This window comes from Bos grunniens, chromosome 8, assembly GCF_055505025.1.
Source record: "Bos grunniens cultivar Pamir isolate PY7600 chromosome 8, Bosgru_T2T1.0, whole genome shotgun sequence".
NCBI lineage: Eukaryota > Metazoa > Chordata > Mammalia > Artiodactyla > Bovidae > Bos > Bos grunniens.
This window is the reverse complement of record NC_141172.1, coordinates 89,671,630-89,688,957: the sequence shown is the minus strand read 5'-3', so window position 1 is coordinate 89,688,957 and position 17,328 is coordinate 89,671,630.

The window sequence follows — 17,328 nt, the reverse complement described above, 5'->3', positions numbered from 1 at the left end:
TCAATCATGTCTGACTCTGTGCAACCCCATAGACGGCAGCCCACCAGGCTCCCCCATCCCTGGGATTCTCCAGGCAAGAACACTGGAGTGGGTTGCCATTTCCTTCTCCAGTGCATGAAAGTGAAAAGTGAAAGTGAAGTCGCTCAGTCATGTCCGACTCTTCGTGACCCCATGGACTGCAGCCTACCAGGCTCCTCCATCTATGGGATTTTCCAGGCAAGAGTACTGGAGTGGGGTGCCATTGCCTTCTCTGATAATGGAATACTACTTAGTCATAAAAATGTATGTGTGTGTGTGTGTGTGTGTTAGTTGCTTAAGTCGTTTCTGACTCTTTGCAATCCCATAGACTGCAGCCCACCAGGCCCCTCCATCCATGGGAATCCCCAGGCAAGAGTCCTGGAGTGGATTGCCATTTCCTTCTCCAAAAAAGAATGAAGTAATGCTATTTGCAGCAACATGGATGGGCTTCAGTTCAGTTCAGTTCAGTTGCTCAGTCGTATCCGACTCTTTGCGACCCCATGAATTGCAGCACACCGGGCCTCCCTGTCCATCACCAACTCCTGGAGTCCATCGAGTCAGTGATGCCATCCAGCCATCTTCATCCTCTGTCGTCCCCTTCTCCTCCTGCCCCCAATCCCTCTCAGCATCAGGGTCTTTTCCAATGAGTCAACTCTTCGTATGAAGTGGCCAAAGTACTGGAGTTTCAGCTTCAGCAGCATTCTTTCCAAAGAAATCCCAGGGCTGATCTCCTTCAGAATGGACTGGTTGGATCTCCTTGCAGTCCAAGGGACTCTCAAGAGTCTTCTCCAACACCACAATTCAAAAGCATCAATTCTTTGGCACTCAGCTTTCTTGCAGTCCAACTCTCACATCCATACATGACCACAGGAAAAACTATAGCCTTGACTAGATGAACCTTTGTTGGCAAAGTAATGTCTCTGCTTTTGAATATGCTATCTAGGTTGGTCATAACTTTCCTTCCAAGGAGTAAGCGTCTTTTAATTTCATGGCTGCAATCACCATCTGCAGTGATTTTGGAGCCCAAAAAAATAAAGTCTGACACTGTTTCCACTGTTTCCCCATCTATTTGCCATGAAGTGATGGGACCAGATGCCATGATCTTTGTTTTCTGAATGTTGACTTTTAAGCCAACTTCTGGTTGGGCTTAGAGATTATCATACTAAGTGAAGTAAATCAGAAAGACAAATACCATAATGATATCATCCATGTGGAATCTAAAATACGATATGTTGGGGTCCTTTAATGGACTGGAACCTGGTGGTCCAGAGTCGACAATAAGAAAGTAAAAGAGAGAGAGGCTGATATTCCCTGGTTTACACAGAAAACCAATAAAGCCCTTGACACAGGGCTTGTGTTGCTCATGAAGGCACGGGGCACCCTCTCAATGGGGTGAAGTATGCCTTCTGGAGAGTGTCTTAGAAGCCCTGGCAGGAGAGTGAACACGATGGGTTTCTACACTTCAGAGAATTAGCCAGGAAGAGAGAGGAAGAAAGACATGGGGACCCAAGATCTGATGGAGCAAAGGCGTTTTACTCAATGTAGAGTGGGTATATATACTGTCTTACAAGATAGCTTTGTTCAGCAAAGATAAATCTCAAAAGTCCAGACTTACAAATTATCAGGGAAACATAAGGCAATCCATATCAAAGAGAGAGGGTTGTAAATAATCACTTTTACTGTATAGTTCGTAAAAAGGAAGAGGGTCGTAAATAGTTACTTATCACCGTATGGAAAAACTAACGAAGGAAATGCATGCAGTCCTCAGCCCCGGGAGTGGTTTGCCACTCCTCTTAATTCCTGAATATTCAGGAACAGAGGATTCATGACAGATCCAAAACAGCACACAGGAAGCCTCCTGTTAAATGCTTCCTGACAATGATGCAAATGGGAATTCCTTGGTTTGGTGGTTAAGACTTGGTGCTTTCACTGCCCTGGGCTTGCATTTGCTCCCTCATCGGAGAACTAAGATCCCACAATTTGTGGTGTGGCATGGCCAAAACAGAAGAGCTTAGCTATGAAAGAAACAGACTCACGTAGAGAACAAACAAACCTGTGGTTGCCAAGGGGAAGGGGGGTGGTAGGCAGTGGATGGACAGTGTGGGATTAGCAGATACAAACTGTAAATATAGAATGAATAAATGACAAAGCCCTACTGTATAGCACAGGGAACTACATTCAATATCCTGTGATAAACCATAATAGGAAAGAATATGAAAAAAAATATATATATACATATAACTGAATCCCTTTGCTGTACAGGAGAAATTAACACAACATTGTAAATCAATTATACTTCAATAAAACAATTTTTTAAAAAGCAACACAAATTAGTGAAATGCTATATTTTACCTATTATATTGGATTAAAAATGAAAATATTTGCCATATATGGTCAAATATTTAAGGATATGTGTAATAGAGCTTTGTTTATAATAGTAAAAATTAAAGGAATGAAAATATAGAAAGGTTAATTATATGGATCTTCTAGTACATGAACTATTATGAACTCATTTCAGTGTCCTAAATGAAATGTTTTCAACATCTGAGCTAGAACCATTTAGTTAATTAAATCCCCTATTTTACAGGGGAAGAATTTGAGCAGATAATTAGCCAAGTCCCAGTCTTTCTCCAATTCACCAAATCCCTTCAGCTAATTATAAATTCCTTTAAAGGCACATCAATACTGTTCAGATAAATCATATGAAACTTCTAAATACCATTGGTCCTGGTTTGGTTCAGCGTGCATTATGTGTGTGCAGGTTCGCTCAGTAGCTCAGTCATGTCTGACTCGTTGGGACCCCATAGACTGTAGCCCACCAGGCTCCTCTGTCCAAGGGATTTTTCCAGCAAGAATACTGGAGTGGGTTGCCATTTCCTCCTCCAGAGGATCTTCCTGACCTAGGGATTGAATTTGAGTCTCCTACATCTCCTGGATTGGCCAGTGGATTCTTTACCATTGAGCCACCTGGGAAGCCCCTCAGTACACACTGGGGATGGCCAAAGACATTTGCTGAGAAATGGCTTCTTTGGGTTTTGTGGGCCAAACAAGACCAAGGGTACCTCTCTCTCTTACACCTAGGAAACACTCAGCCCCTAGAACACATTTCACTTTTGGGAATTTCCTCTTATCTTTGCATCTTTGCGGCAGCGCTTCATTGCGTTTCAGGCCCGCTTCCTGGACAGTGGGCGAGGATGACAGAGCAAAGGTAGGCGGTTGGAGGCCTGGGGCTCACACCTGCATTTGTTTCCAAGGAAGACAAGAAAGGGAAAAGAAAAGAATGTGAAAACTGACCCCTAAGAAACTGACCCAAGAAACTAAGCTGTGGGGACTGCAGGTTTTCTGGGGAACGTACATGACAGCTGAGAGTGGTAAACACAACCCTGTAACTCCATCTGAAGTCTTAGTTTTGCATTCTGAGTCTGCCAAGTGAGACAATCTCATGAATATAGAAAACCATTCCTGCTTACCTCACAAAGTAGAGTGTTTGAAAGAAGCTTGTGATGTAGTAAGTACTATGTAAATGTGGGACACCTGTGATTTTGTGTGGTGGGCTGGAAATGCCAGTTCAGGATTTTCAGAATGTTTGCAGACAACTGAGAAGTCAGCAAATAAAGAGTGAAGAAATATTTGCCCATAGACACAATAGCTCTCCATTTCAGAGTTCTTTCCAAGAGCTAATCCCAACCTTTTCTATCTGCTAAACCCAGACTGAAAATACATATTCTCCTTGAAGTGTTTCCTTGTTTCTGATTTCTCAACTTCTTGGAGACCTCTCATCTGCCTGCTTCCTTTCCTCCATTCCTGGGAATCCAGATACCTCCATGGGTTTGACCTGGAGAAGCAAGTAGAGTGTCCTCCCTGTTCCTGGCTTTCAAGATCTTTCCTTCATTCCTTTATTTCTTTGTCTTACAACAAAGTTCCCCACCTCACCTTCTCCCCTCACCCTTATCTCTGAGTTAAGGCTCATGCTCATGGGATTATCGGCGAAGGCGATGGCACCCCACTCCAGTACTCTTGCCTGGAAAATCCCATGGATGGACGAGCCTGATAGGCTGCAGTCCATGGGGTCGCTAAGAGTTGGACACTCTGAGTGACTTCACTTTCACTTTTCACTTTCATGCATTGGAGAAGGAATGGCAACCCACTCCAGTGTTCTTGCCTGGAGAATCCCAGGGACAGGGGAGCCTGGTGGGCTGCCGTCTATGGGGTCGCATAGAGTCAGACACGACTGAAGTGACTTAGCAGCAGCATGGGATTATAATTGCCATCATCTCTTCTCATTTCCACGGCTTCCCCAGTGGCTCAGTGGTAAAGAATCCATCTGTCAATGCAGGAGACTCCAGAGATTGTGGGTTCAATCCCCGGGTGGGGAAGATCCCCTTGAGGAGGAAATGGTAACCCGCTCCAATATTCTTGCCTGGAGAATCCCAAGGGAAAAGAAGCCTGGCAGGCTACACACAGTCCATAAGATCACAAAGAGTCAGACACGACTGAGCAGCTGAGCACACACTTCTCATTCCCAGAGATAGTGGGGAAGGGAAGCTGGAATGGACGGATGATCAAAGCCATTGTTGTTCAGTCACTCAGTCATGTGTGACTTTTTGTGACCCCATGGACTGCAGCATACCAGGCTTTCCTGTTCTTCACCATCTCCTGGAGCTTACTCAAACTCATGTCCATTGAGACAGTGATGCCATCCAACCATCTCACCCTCTGTCACCCGCTTCTCCTGCCTTCAATCTTCCCCAGAATCAAGGTCTTTTCTAATGAGTGAGCTCTTCACATCAGGTGGCCGAAGTATTGGAGCTTCAGTTTCAGCATCAGTCCTTCTGATGAATATTCAGGGTTGATTTTCATTAGGGTTGACTGGTTTGATCTCCTTGCATTCCAAGGGACTCCCAAGAGTCTTCTCCAGCACTACAGTTCAAAAGCATCAGCATTCAATCTTATTTATGATCCAACTCTCATATTCATATATGACTACTGGAAAAACCATAGCTTTGACTAGATAGACCTTTGTTGATAAAGTAATGTCTCTGCTTTTTAATATGCTGTCTAGGTTTATCATAGCTTTTCTTCCAAGGAGCAAGCATCTTTTAATTTTATGCCCCAAATCTCAGTAATCAGCATGAATAATATTTTATTGTGATATTCAAAAACTATTAGTACTAATGTTTTTAAAAAAAGATGAAAGAATAGTAAATAAAGATAAGCTCTCACAGTACCACTCTGAGCCACATCAGAGCCTGAGGCAAATGGGAACTGTGCCTCCCTATCTATGTGTTTTCTTGTGTTTCCATTAATTTTTTTTTTCCAGAATGTTAAAACAGTTGAAAAAATGTTGAGAAATTGCAAAGTAGGTTTACTCAACATCTAACTGAGAAGTTAGTGAACAGCAGTTCTGGGGTGACATCAAAAGCAAATGTCAAAATGCTCTTGAGTGAGGATATTCTGAAAAATGAGATGAACTTAAAAATAAAGGCATGACACCTCACACCTGTTAGAGCAGCTATTATTAAAACCTCTACAAATAACAAGTGTTGGTCCGGATATGGAGAAAAGAGAACACTGTGACATTGTTGGTGGGAATGCAGACTGGTACAGCCACTGTAGAAAACAATATGGAGGTTTCTCAAAAAACTAAAAATAGAACTATCACATGACCCAGAAATTCCACTCCTGGGTATATATTCAAAAGCAAAAACACTAATTTGAAAAGAGCATGCACCCCAATGTTCATAGAAGCATTATTTACAGTTGCCAAGACCTAAGTGTTCATCAACAGATGAATGGATAAAGAAAATGCTGTATATATATATATATATAGGCTTCCCTGGTGGCTCAGATGGTAAAGTGCCTGCCTGCAATGCAGGAGACCCAGGATCGATTCTGGGTTAGGAAGATCCTCTGGAGAAGGAAATGGCAATCCACTCCAGTATTCTTGCCTGGAAAATCCCATGGATGGAAGAGCCTGATAGGCTACAGTCCATGGGGTCGCAAAGAGTCAGACACGACTGAGTGACTTCACTTCATATATATACTGTAATACTCAGTTCAGTTCAGTCACTCAGTAATATCCGACTCTTTGCTACCCCATGAACCACAGCATGTCAGGCCTCCCTGTCCATCACCAACTCCTGGAGTTCACTCAAACTCACGTCTATTGAGTTGGTGATGCCACCCAGCCATCTCATCCTCTGTTGTCCCCTTCTCTTCCTGTCCCTAATCTCTCCCAGCATCAGAGTCTTTTCCAGTGAGTCAACTTTGCATAAAGTGGCCAAAGTACTGGAGTTTCAGCTTTAGCATCAGTCCTTCCAAAGAACACCCAGGACTGATCTCCTTTAGGATGGACTGGTTGAATCTCCTTGCAGTCCAAGGGACTCTCAAGAGTCTTCTCCAACACCACAGTTCAAAAGCATCAATTCTTCGGCGCTCAGCTTTCTTCACAGTCCAACTCTCACATCCATACATGACCACTGGAAAAACTATATACTACTCAGCCATAAAAAAGAACTAAATTTCGCCATTTGCAGCAATACAGATGGACTCGGAGGGCATTATGCTAAGTGAAATAAGTCAGACAGTTCAGTTCAGTTCAGTCGATCAGTCGTGTCCAACTCTTTGCAACCCCATGAACCGCAGCACGGTAGGCCTTCCTGTCCGTCACCAGCTCCCGGAGTCCACCCAAACCATGTTTATCGAGTCAGTGATGCCATCCAACCATCTCATCCTCTGTTGTCCCCTTCTCCTCCTGCCCGCAATCTTTCCCAGCATCAGAGTCTTTTCAAATGAGTCAGCTCTTCACATCAGGTGGCCAAAATACTGGAGTTTCAGCTTCAGCATCAGTCCTTCCAATGAACATTCAGGACTGCTGCTAAGGCACTTCAGTTGTGTCCAACTCTGTGCAACCCATAGACGAGAGCCCACCAGGCTCCCCTGTCCCTGGGATTCTCAAGGCAAGAACACTGGAGTGGGTTGCCATTCCTTCTCCAATGCATGAAAGTGAAAAGTGAAAGTGAAGTTGCTCAGTCGTGTCCGACTCTTAGCGACCCCATGGACTGTAGCCCTCCAGGCTTCTCCATCCATGGGATTTTCCAGGCAAGAGTACTGGAGTGGGGTGCCGTTGCCTTCTCCAATTCAGGACTAGAGAAACACATACACTGTATGATATCATTTATACGTATAATCTAAAAAATACAACAAACAAGTGACAATAACATACAGGAAGCAGACTCACAGATACAGAGAACAAACTGGTGGTTACCAGTGGAGGGGAGAGGGGCAATAAGAGGTGGGGAAGAGAAGATACAAACTACTGGATGTAGAAGATAGGCTCAGGGATGTATTGTACAACACAGGGAATATAGCCAACATTTTGGCTTTAGTAACCTTGGGGAATGTAACCTTTAAAAGTGGTATAAAAATTAAGAAACAAGTTAGGAAATTCTCTGTTGGTCCAGGGGTTAGGACTTGGTGCTTTTCCTGCCCAGGGCCTGGATTCAGTTTCTGGTGGAGGAACTAGGTCCCTCAAGCCTTGCAGTGCAGCCAAAATGGTAAAATAAAACAATAAATAAAAATAAAGGCATGAGACACATGCCTTTAGGAACATGATTTACCTTGAGCAAGACTTAGCAGACACAACAATAAAGTTTTCCCATCTCGAGAACTTAATACAGAAGAGAAATCTGGAAGAACTGTTGACTAAAAAAGAATAAACCTTAAACTCTACTTAACGTGATTAACCATAACTAGCTTCTTGCTTTTTAGTCACTCAGTGGTGTCTGACTCTTTTGTGACCCCATGGACTTAGCCCCCGCAGGTACTACCCTTCATGGGATTTCCCAGAAAGAATACTGGAGTGGGTTGCCTTCTCCAGGGGGCTCTTTCCCTCCCAGGGATGGCACCCCTGTCTCCTGCATTGCAGGCTGACTCACTGAGCAACTGAACTGAACAGAACAACCTCTGAGTCACCAGGGAAGCCCCAGTTAGCCTCTTAGATGAGAGGCAACTGTGGAAATGCTCACCTTCCAGGAGACAGAAACCTCTCGATGGCCTACCAATGATAATCAGATACTGGCGAAAGAGGCAGATATTTAAAAACAAAGTCAACAGGGCAATGAGGGAACAATGGGAAAAATGTATAAAATGCCCTCGGGGGTTGGGGTGGGGGTGTGTGGAGTCTCACGGTGCGCAACTCAAGATAAAGTCGCCATCTGGGTTCTCAGGTCAGATACCTGCGAGTACACTTGATCACCTCTCACAGAAAGTTCTTTTATCACACAGTCCGGTTTTCCTACCTCCTTAATGTCTCTCAGAGAGCTCTGTCAGCGTCTCCCGCCTCTGGTCAACATCCTTTCTGAACCCCTTCCTCTTCTATGGGGACCACGACAGCAGCTCCCTAAGCGAGCAGATGCCCCCGTATCGTCAGACACGACGATATCATGTCGTTTAGGAAGACTTGACCCAGAAGCACGCGTGATAGAGGGTCACCTCTGCCAAACAACAAGGCCAAACATAGGATCTCAGTAAATAGGACTTTTCTACACACCATTACTGAAGTGAATTCAACATGAATAAGATTTAGGACAGTATTCTAAAACGTGTGTGGCCCTTTTTCTGCATAATACTTAAATTCAGAATCACGTGATAAAAATACATTCTAAGCGTGATTTTGAATTTAAATGCCATACACTACATGCCAAGCAGATCTGAGTCTTTATTTTCGTTTTCATTTTACCACATGTTGCATGTACTCATTTTGAAAAGTGGAGTGTTTTTTCAATACTTATGAAGAGAAACAACACTCTCCTGCTACACCCTTCCACACAACTGATTCTTATTCCTTAAACACAAGAAGATATAAATTTTTTAGGGGCTTATCATGCTTTTATACCTACACTGATATGTGACAAGCTTTTAAGAGCACTTCTTGATTTCTAGTCTTCTGATTGTCTGCTTTCTCACTATGGTAGATGAGAATTTAATTCTTTAAAAAAGTTTTTTTTTTTTTACACTTTTTATATATATTTATTTAGGCTGCACTGAGTAGCTTTTGGGAATCTTAGTTCCTTAACCAGGGATCCAACCCCAGGCCCCAGAAGTGAAAGTGCCCGAATCCTAACCACTGGACTGCCAGGGAATTCCTGAGAATTTAATTCTTTTGGCACCTCAATAGTTACTCCCCCTGTTCCCATTCTCTCTTCATAAAATGTAATTTCTGGGTAAATTATAGTGTTTACATTATCATGATCACAATTTTCACAGTATATTACTCATATTCATAGTGTGTCTGATTATGCTCTTTCTGGTACAACTTCTCTTCTTCTAGACTCAATTTTGTTGCATTTATTTCAATCATTCAGTTCAGTTCAGTTCAGTCACTCAGTCGTGTCCGACTCTTTGCGACCCCATGAATCACAGCACGCCAGGCCTCCCTGTCCATCACCAACTCCCAGAGTTCACTCAGACTCACGTCCATCGAGTCAGTGATGCCATCCAGCCATCTCAGCCTCTGTCGTCCCCTTCTCCTCTTGCCCCCAATCCCTCCCAGCATCAGGGTCTTTTCCAATGAGTCAACTCTTTGCATGAGGTGGCCAAAGTACTGGAGTTTCAGCTTTAGCATCAGTCTTTCCAAAGAAATCCCAGGGCTGATTTCCTTCAGAATGGACTGGTTGGATCTCCTTGCAGTCCAAGGGGCTCTCAAGAGTCTTCTCCAACACCACAGTTCAAAAGCATCAATTCTTTGGCCCTCAGCTTTCTTCACAGTCCAACTCTCACATCCATACATGACCACTGGAAAAACCATAGCCTTGACTAGACGAACCTTTGTTGGCAAAGTAATGTCTCTGCTTTTCAATATGCTATCTAGGTTGGTCATAACTTTCCTTCCAAGGAGTAAGCGTCTTTTAATTTCATGGCTGCAATCACCATCTGCAGTGATTTTGGAGCCCCAAAAAATAAAGTCTGACACTGTTTCCACTGTTTCCCCATCTATTTCCCATGAAGTGACGGGACCAGATGCCATGATCTTAGTTTTCTGAATGTTGAGCTTTAAGCCAACTCTTTCACTCTCCTTTTTCACTTTCATCAAGAGGCTTTTTAGTCTCTCTTCACTTTCTGCCATAAGGGTGATGTCATCTGCATATCTGAGGTTATTGATATTTCTCCTGGCAATCTTGATTCCAGCTTGTGCTTCTTCCAGTCCAGCGTTTCTCATGATGTACTCTGCATAGAAGTTAAATAAGCAGGGTGACAATATACAGCCTTGATGTACTCCTTTTCCTATTTGGAACCAGTCTGTTGTTCCATGTCCAGTTCCAACTGTTGCTTCCTGACCTGCATACAAATTTCTCAAGAGGCAGGTCAGGTGGTCTGGTATTCCCATCTCTTTCAGAATTTTCCACAGTTTATTGTGATCCACACAGTCAAAGTCATTCATTAATTCCCCACACCTCTGATGACCATGCATGCCGTGCTAAGTCACTTTAGTCATGTCCGACTCTTTGCAACCCCATGGAGTGCAGCTCACTAGGCTTCTCTGTCTATGAGATTGTCCAGGCAAGAATGGAGTGGGTTGCCATGCCCTCCTCCAGGCTCTGATGAGCATATAAACCTCCCCTGGGGGCCTCAGTTTCCCTCCTCCAATCTGTGTCAGCTGTTCTCTAGGCTTCTCTTCCTACTGTTATCCTGGAATGTGCCTTCTCCATCATCTCAGGACTTTCCTCCCCCTCTTTCCTCTGTTGGAGCTAGAATTTTCTGGACCCTATATTGTTCTTTTCTTGGAGTTTTCTATCATTTTGAGGATCATAATTTTGAGTAGCTTCATGAGAATAGGTTGTCAACAATTGCATGTTTGGCTGGATGTATACTGGCTGAAATATTCCTTCCAAATTTCAAAGGTAATTCTTGTGATCATTTATGCTTTTGGCAACGTAAATTTCAATGTCATACTGATCCCCAATGCCTTGTAGGTAAATAGTTTATTTTTCTATCTGAAGAAAATAAATGAGTTCTCTCTTCATTCTTTATGTTTCTGTGTGTGTACATGTTAAATTACATTTATCTGGCTGTGGATTTGGTAGCTATTGTTTTTTTGATAGCTATTTAAAATTTAATAGTTAATGTTTTTCCATGTTAGAAAATGTTCTTATACTTCTTTGCTGATAACTCTATCTCTGGTTTTTTTTTTTTTGCCTTCTCTTTAAAGATTTTATTATTTTGATTTTGGCTATGCAAGCAAATCTCTTAAATTCTATTTCCCCCCAACTTTTTGTTCTACTTTCTATAAGAAATAAGTGAAATAGAAATGAAGAGAACAATAGCAAAAATCAATGAAACTAAAAGCTGTTGCTTTGAAAAGATAAACAAAATTGATAAACTTTTGCAAGAAAAAATGGGAGAGGACTCCAATAAAATTAGAAATGAAAAAGGAGAAGTTACAACTGATACAGCAAAAATACAGAGGATCATAAGATACTATGACAAGCAACTGTGGGCTTGCATGGTCACTCAGTTAGTAAAGAATCTGCTTGCAATGCAGGAGACCTGGGTTTGATCCCTGGGTCGAGACAATCCCCTGGGGAAGGGAATGGCTACCTACTCCAGTATTCTTGTCTGGAAAATTCCGTGGACAGAGGAGCCTTTATTTTCTTGGGCTCCAAAATCACTGCAGATAGTGACTGCATAAAATTAAGACACTTGTTCTTTGGAAGAAAAGCTATGACCAACCTGTGCTATGCTATGCTAAGTCACTTCAGTCGTGTCCGACTCTGTGTGACACCATAGACGGCAGCCCACCAGGCTCCCCCGTTCCTGGGATTCTCCAGGCAAGAACACTGGAGTGGGCTGCCATTTCCTTCTCCAATGCATGAAAGTGAAAAGTCAAAGTGAAGTCGCTCAGTCATGTCCGACTCTTAGCGACCCCATGGATCGCCTAACAGGCTCCTCCGTCCATGGGATTTTCCAAGCAAGAGTACCGAAGTGGGGTGCCATTGCCTTCTCCGATGACCACCGTAGATACCATATTAAAAAGCAGAGACATTTCTTTACCAACAAAGGTTTGTCTTGTCAAAGCTATTGTTTTTCCAGTAGTCATGTATGAATGTGAGAGTTGGACTATAAAAAAAGCTGAGTGCTCAAGAATTGATGCTTTTGAACTGTGGTGTTGGAGAAGACTCTTGAGAGTCCTTTGGACTGCAAGGAGATACAACCAGTCCATCCTAGAGGAGATCAGTCCTGACTATTCATTGGAAGGAGTGATGCTGAAGCTGAAACTCCAATACTTTGGCCATCTGATTCGAAGAACAGACTCATTGGAAAAGACCCTGATGCTGGGAAAGATTGAAAGCAGGAGGAGAAGGGGATGACAGGGGATGAGATGGCTGGATGGCATCACTGACTCGATTTACATGCGTTTGAGCAAGCTCCAGGCGTTGGTGATGGACAGGGAAGCCTGGCATACTGCAGTCCATGGGGTTGCAAAGAGACATGACTGAGCAACTGAACTGAACTGAGGAGCCCAGTAGGCTGCAGACCATGGGGTCGCAAAGAGTTAGATGCGACTGAGTGACTAACTCTTCACTTTAATTTCACTTCACAAGCAACTATATACCAATAAAATGGACAACCTGGAAAAAATGGACTAATTCTTAGAAAATTCAACCTTCCAAGACTGATCCAAGAAGAAATAGAAAATATGAACAGACCAGTCACAAGCAATAAAGGTGAAATTGATTAAAAATCTTCCAACAAATAAAAGTCCAGGACCAGATGGTTTCACAGTGAATTCTATCAAATATTTAGAGAAGAAACAACACCTATCCATCTCAAACTCTTCCAAAAATTGAGGGAGGAACCCTCCCAAGCTTATTGTATGAGGTTACCATTGTCATGATATCAAAACCAGAAAAAGATATCACAAAAAAAGAAAACTGCCTACCAACATCACTGATGAACATAGATCTGTGGCCAGAATGATTTTTCCCTTAAAAACATCAGTACACCTACCCTTATGGGTAGTTCAAATTTTGAAACTACATACATATATATATATATGTGTTGGTTGTGCTCAAAACTAAAGTTTTGGCCCATGTTTGAAATAGTGCAGTGATTCCCGAGTTCAAGTTTCAACAGAATCAACGATTGTAAAATTGAGATCACTTGGATCCACCCCCAGAGTTTCTGACCGAATGTGTCTGAATTCTGACAAGCTCCCAGGTGGCGTAGATGCTGCACGTGGGATGTGCTTTCAAACCAGCCTTAGAGCCGCTCACTCAGCTATTTCAGAAGCTCTCCACAAGGTGGCGCACTGGGAGCGCTTCTGGACAGGCTATTAGCCAGCTCTTCCTCTAGGTGGTCAGTGGGCACCTCTGTACCAGGGACCCTCCCCACCACTGGCTGATTCCCTCATCCTCTTTAAATTGTTAGGACTCGATTTTCTCTGTGGCATTTCAAACCTCAAAAGTAATACAGGTTTAGGTGAAACAAACTAGTAATGAATTATGTCTTTAACATAGGACCATATGCAAAAATAAACTAAAAATGAGTAAAGACTTAAATATAAGACCTGCAGCCATAAAACTCCTATAAGAAAGCTTAGGCAGTGAAATGTTTTACTTTGGTCTTAGCAAGGTATTTTGGGGTTTTTCTAAGGCAAGGTCAACAAAAGCAAAAATAAACAAATGCGACTACATCAAAGTAAAAAGCTATTGTTCGGAGAATGGAATCATTAATAAAGTAAAAAGATAAGCTATTGAATGGAAGAAGATATTGGCTTGGAGGACGAGCAGTGGGCACTGATTCTCGGAGAGAAGCAACTGAGTTGGCAAAACAGGGACAGAGGCTTAAAGACGTTATTTAAAGGTATAAAGATAAGCAATAAGAGAATCAAAATGAATTGGGAGCTTATAGCATAGTAATTAGTAAAAATTGTGATGTAAGATTTTGAAGAAGAGTAACAGAGTTAACCACTAGAAAAGCATTAGCAAAACAGTTCCTAGCGTGGGAGGGAAATTTTTCTTCTACCAGTGTAGGTCCCGGGGGTCAGGGGCCTGTTTAACGGGAGAGAGGTTTATTTCACATGCGTGCAGGACCACTCAAAAATGAGTGGCTCCTTGAAAAGGTAGGGTGAGGGGTATACACTGCTATAACAAAAGCACAGGGTAGTGGGGAGCGCGGGTGGGGCTCCTGCAGAAAGTGTGAAGGTTTTGACAGAGTTTGATATCAATGAGTTATTGCGGTTACTTATGATGTTATAATGTTGTGATTATTAATGGATTGATGAGTTACCAGCTAACCAAGTTATGAAACATTGTCTAATTCTAGTTTTTGTAGTCCCCTGTTCAAGTTTCTAAAAATAACAAAGTGGGCGTTAACTTTGAAATGTTTTTGTTGCTCAGTCCTGTTGATCAGTCATGTCGGACTATTTGCGACCCCAGAGACTGCAGCACGCTAGGCTTCTCTGTCCTTCACCATCTCCCGGAGCTTGCTCAGACTCGTGTCCATCGAGTCAGTGATGCCATCCAACCATCTCATCCTCTGTCATACCCTTCTCCTCCTGCCCTTAATCTTTCCCAGCATCAGGGTCTTTTCCAATGAGTTGGCTCTTCGCTTCAGGTGGCCAAAGTATTGGAGCTTCAGCCGCAGCATCAGTCTCTCCAATGAACATTTAGGATTGATTTCCTTTAGGATGGACTGCTTGGATCTCCTTGCAGTCCAAGGGACTTTCAAGAGTCTTCTTCAACACCACAGTTCAAAAGCATCAGTTTTGAGATATTGTTAGACTTTAAAAATGTATTGATCAATCCTCACAGTCACTTCAAAGAAGATACATAATTAAAATGTTTAGAATGTGTGCCATCCACTGTTCATCCAACTGGTGTTCTGTGCTTGCATGGGGCTGTGCAGTGAGAGCCCACTAAGGCCGCTGGCTTCCCAGAGCCTTCAGCATTCCTGCTCAGAGTCCTCAGACCTTGAGCCAGCTAGGGAGCAAGTGCACAGTAACCAAGGTTGTGGAAATGCCCATGAAGCACTTCAAGAAAGCCACGGTGTCAGCCTCCGTCTTTAGATGAGGTAGGCAGGGTTCTGCAGAAAATGGAACTGAGAGCATGTGGATATACATATGTAGATAAGATGTATGTGTGTGTATGTGTTTATGTATGTATGTGTGTGTGTATGAGAGAGAGAGAGAGGGAGAGACTAAGTTTGAGGAATTGGCTCCCATGATTTTGGGGGTTGGCAAGTTTGAGATCTGAAGGGCAGGTTGGCAGACTGGAGACCCAGGGAAGGGTTGATGCTGCAGCTTGAGTCCATAGGCTATCTGGATTCAGAATTTCCTCTCCCTTGGGAGACCTCAGTCTTTTTTTGAAGACCTTTCAGTGATTGAAGGAGGCCCATTCACATTATGGAGGGCAACTGTATGTGCATGCACGCATGCTAAGTCACTTCAGTCATGTCTGACTCTTTGCAACCCTATGGACTATAGCCTGCCAGGCTCCTCTGTCCATGGGATTCTCCAGGCAAGGATACTGGAGTGCATTGCTGTGTGATGGAGGGCAATCAGCTTGACTCAAAGTCTACTGAGTTAAGTATTAATTTCTATACTAAATACCTTTGCAGAACATCTAGAATAATATTTGGCCAAATATCCAAACTTTGTGGCCCAGTCACGTCAACACATGAAACTAACCATCACATGAAACAGGTGAAAATACTGAAGCATGACCTAGCCATGGGTGGAACATTCCAGAAAAGAAGACAAGCAGCTCTGGCCTGGATGGGAAGGAGGCCTGCGCAGGGTTGTTGGCACCAGTGTTGCAAGAAAAATTCTGAGAACATCAGGCTAAGGCCTGATCATACAGTGCTTTGAGGGGTAAGGCAGGGGATTTGAATTTATTCTGAGGGCAATGGAGAACAAATATGTGCAGTGATAAGTGTCAGGGTTACTTCTGAGAAGATCTTCCAGTTCTGTGTACCAAGTGTAAAACAGCGTGCCTTCTAGACAAAATGCCTTGCTGAATAATGAATCCCAGATAATGGCTCAAATGGAGAAGATAGATATTAAATACGTAAAGTAGCCTTTTCCTTACACTCTCACTCTAAAGGATACTTTAACAGTCACTGATACCCTAGCTGCAACTTTCCGTTTTAGTATTTTATATGTATATTTCTATTTTGCATTTTAAATGACATTGTACTGTATTGTATTGAAAGTGAAAGTGAAGTCGCTCAGTCGTGTCCGACTCTTAGCGACCCCATGGACTGCAGCCCACCAGGCTCCCCCATCCATGGGGTTTTCTAGGCAAAAGAGTACCGGAGTGGATTGCCATTGCCCTCTCTGGAGTTCAGCTGTAAGTTTATATAAAGGCTGGGCAAGTTCCCCATAACCCAGAATCCAAATGCGACAGTAACCTGTGATTCCCAAAAATCCTCTCAATTGTCTTAAAAGTCATAGGTATATTACAGGCCCCTAAAAATGCTCAGGGGCTTCCTTGGTGGCTCAACAGTAAAGAATCCACCTGCAATGCAAGAGACACAGGTTCGATCTCTGGGTTGGGAAGATCCCCTTGAGAAGGAAATGACAATCCACTCCAGTATTCTTGCCTGCCTGGGAAATCCCATGGACTACAGTCCATAGAATAACAAAGAGCTGGACTGAACAACAACAACAAAAGTCCTGAGACTAATATAGACAATTTTCATTTAGAACACAGCTGGAGTGCATTTTTTTTTTTTTTTTTTGGTGATAAGGAAGTTAGTTCCTCTTTCATAATGATGACTATTACAAACATTTCTGGGAATTTTTACAATGTTTTCTTCAGAATGCTTCATACAGCAGTTCTCTAATTTCAAAGCAGTCACCATTTAGCACTTTGAACAGAGTGTGAAACAATTGACCTTTGGCTATCACAAAAGGCACACAGCTTAGTAACGGAGAGGTCAAACCTTCAATATTTATTCAGAATCCCCTCAAAGGACTATGAAGCGACACTTAAAACAGTCCTTTAAAAAACTCAGCCCATGAAGCAGGGCTGACTGTGAGAAGCAGGCCCCTCAGCCAGCGTATGTGGGATCTGAAGTCAGAGAGCCTCCTCCTTCATTAGGAATCGAGCGGGTTTCCTGAGAGGTTTCTATTTCTAGCTCTTTTTACAAAATGCATCTCAAGGCAGCTTGATTACCAGGGAAGTACTTGAGAAAACAAAAGCAAATGGTTCAATAAGTGGGATGAGAGCCTGAGGCTAGCGCTCTCTGGGCATACTCCCCTCCACCTACCACAGTTCCTTAAGAAATGCCCAACCGCCCCTTGCCCAG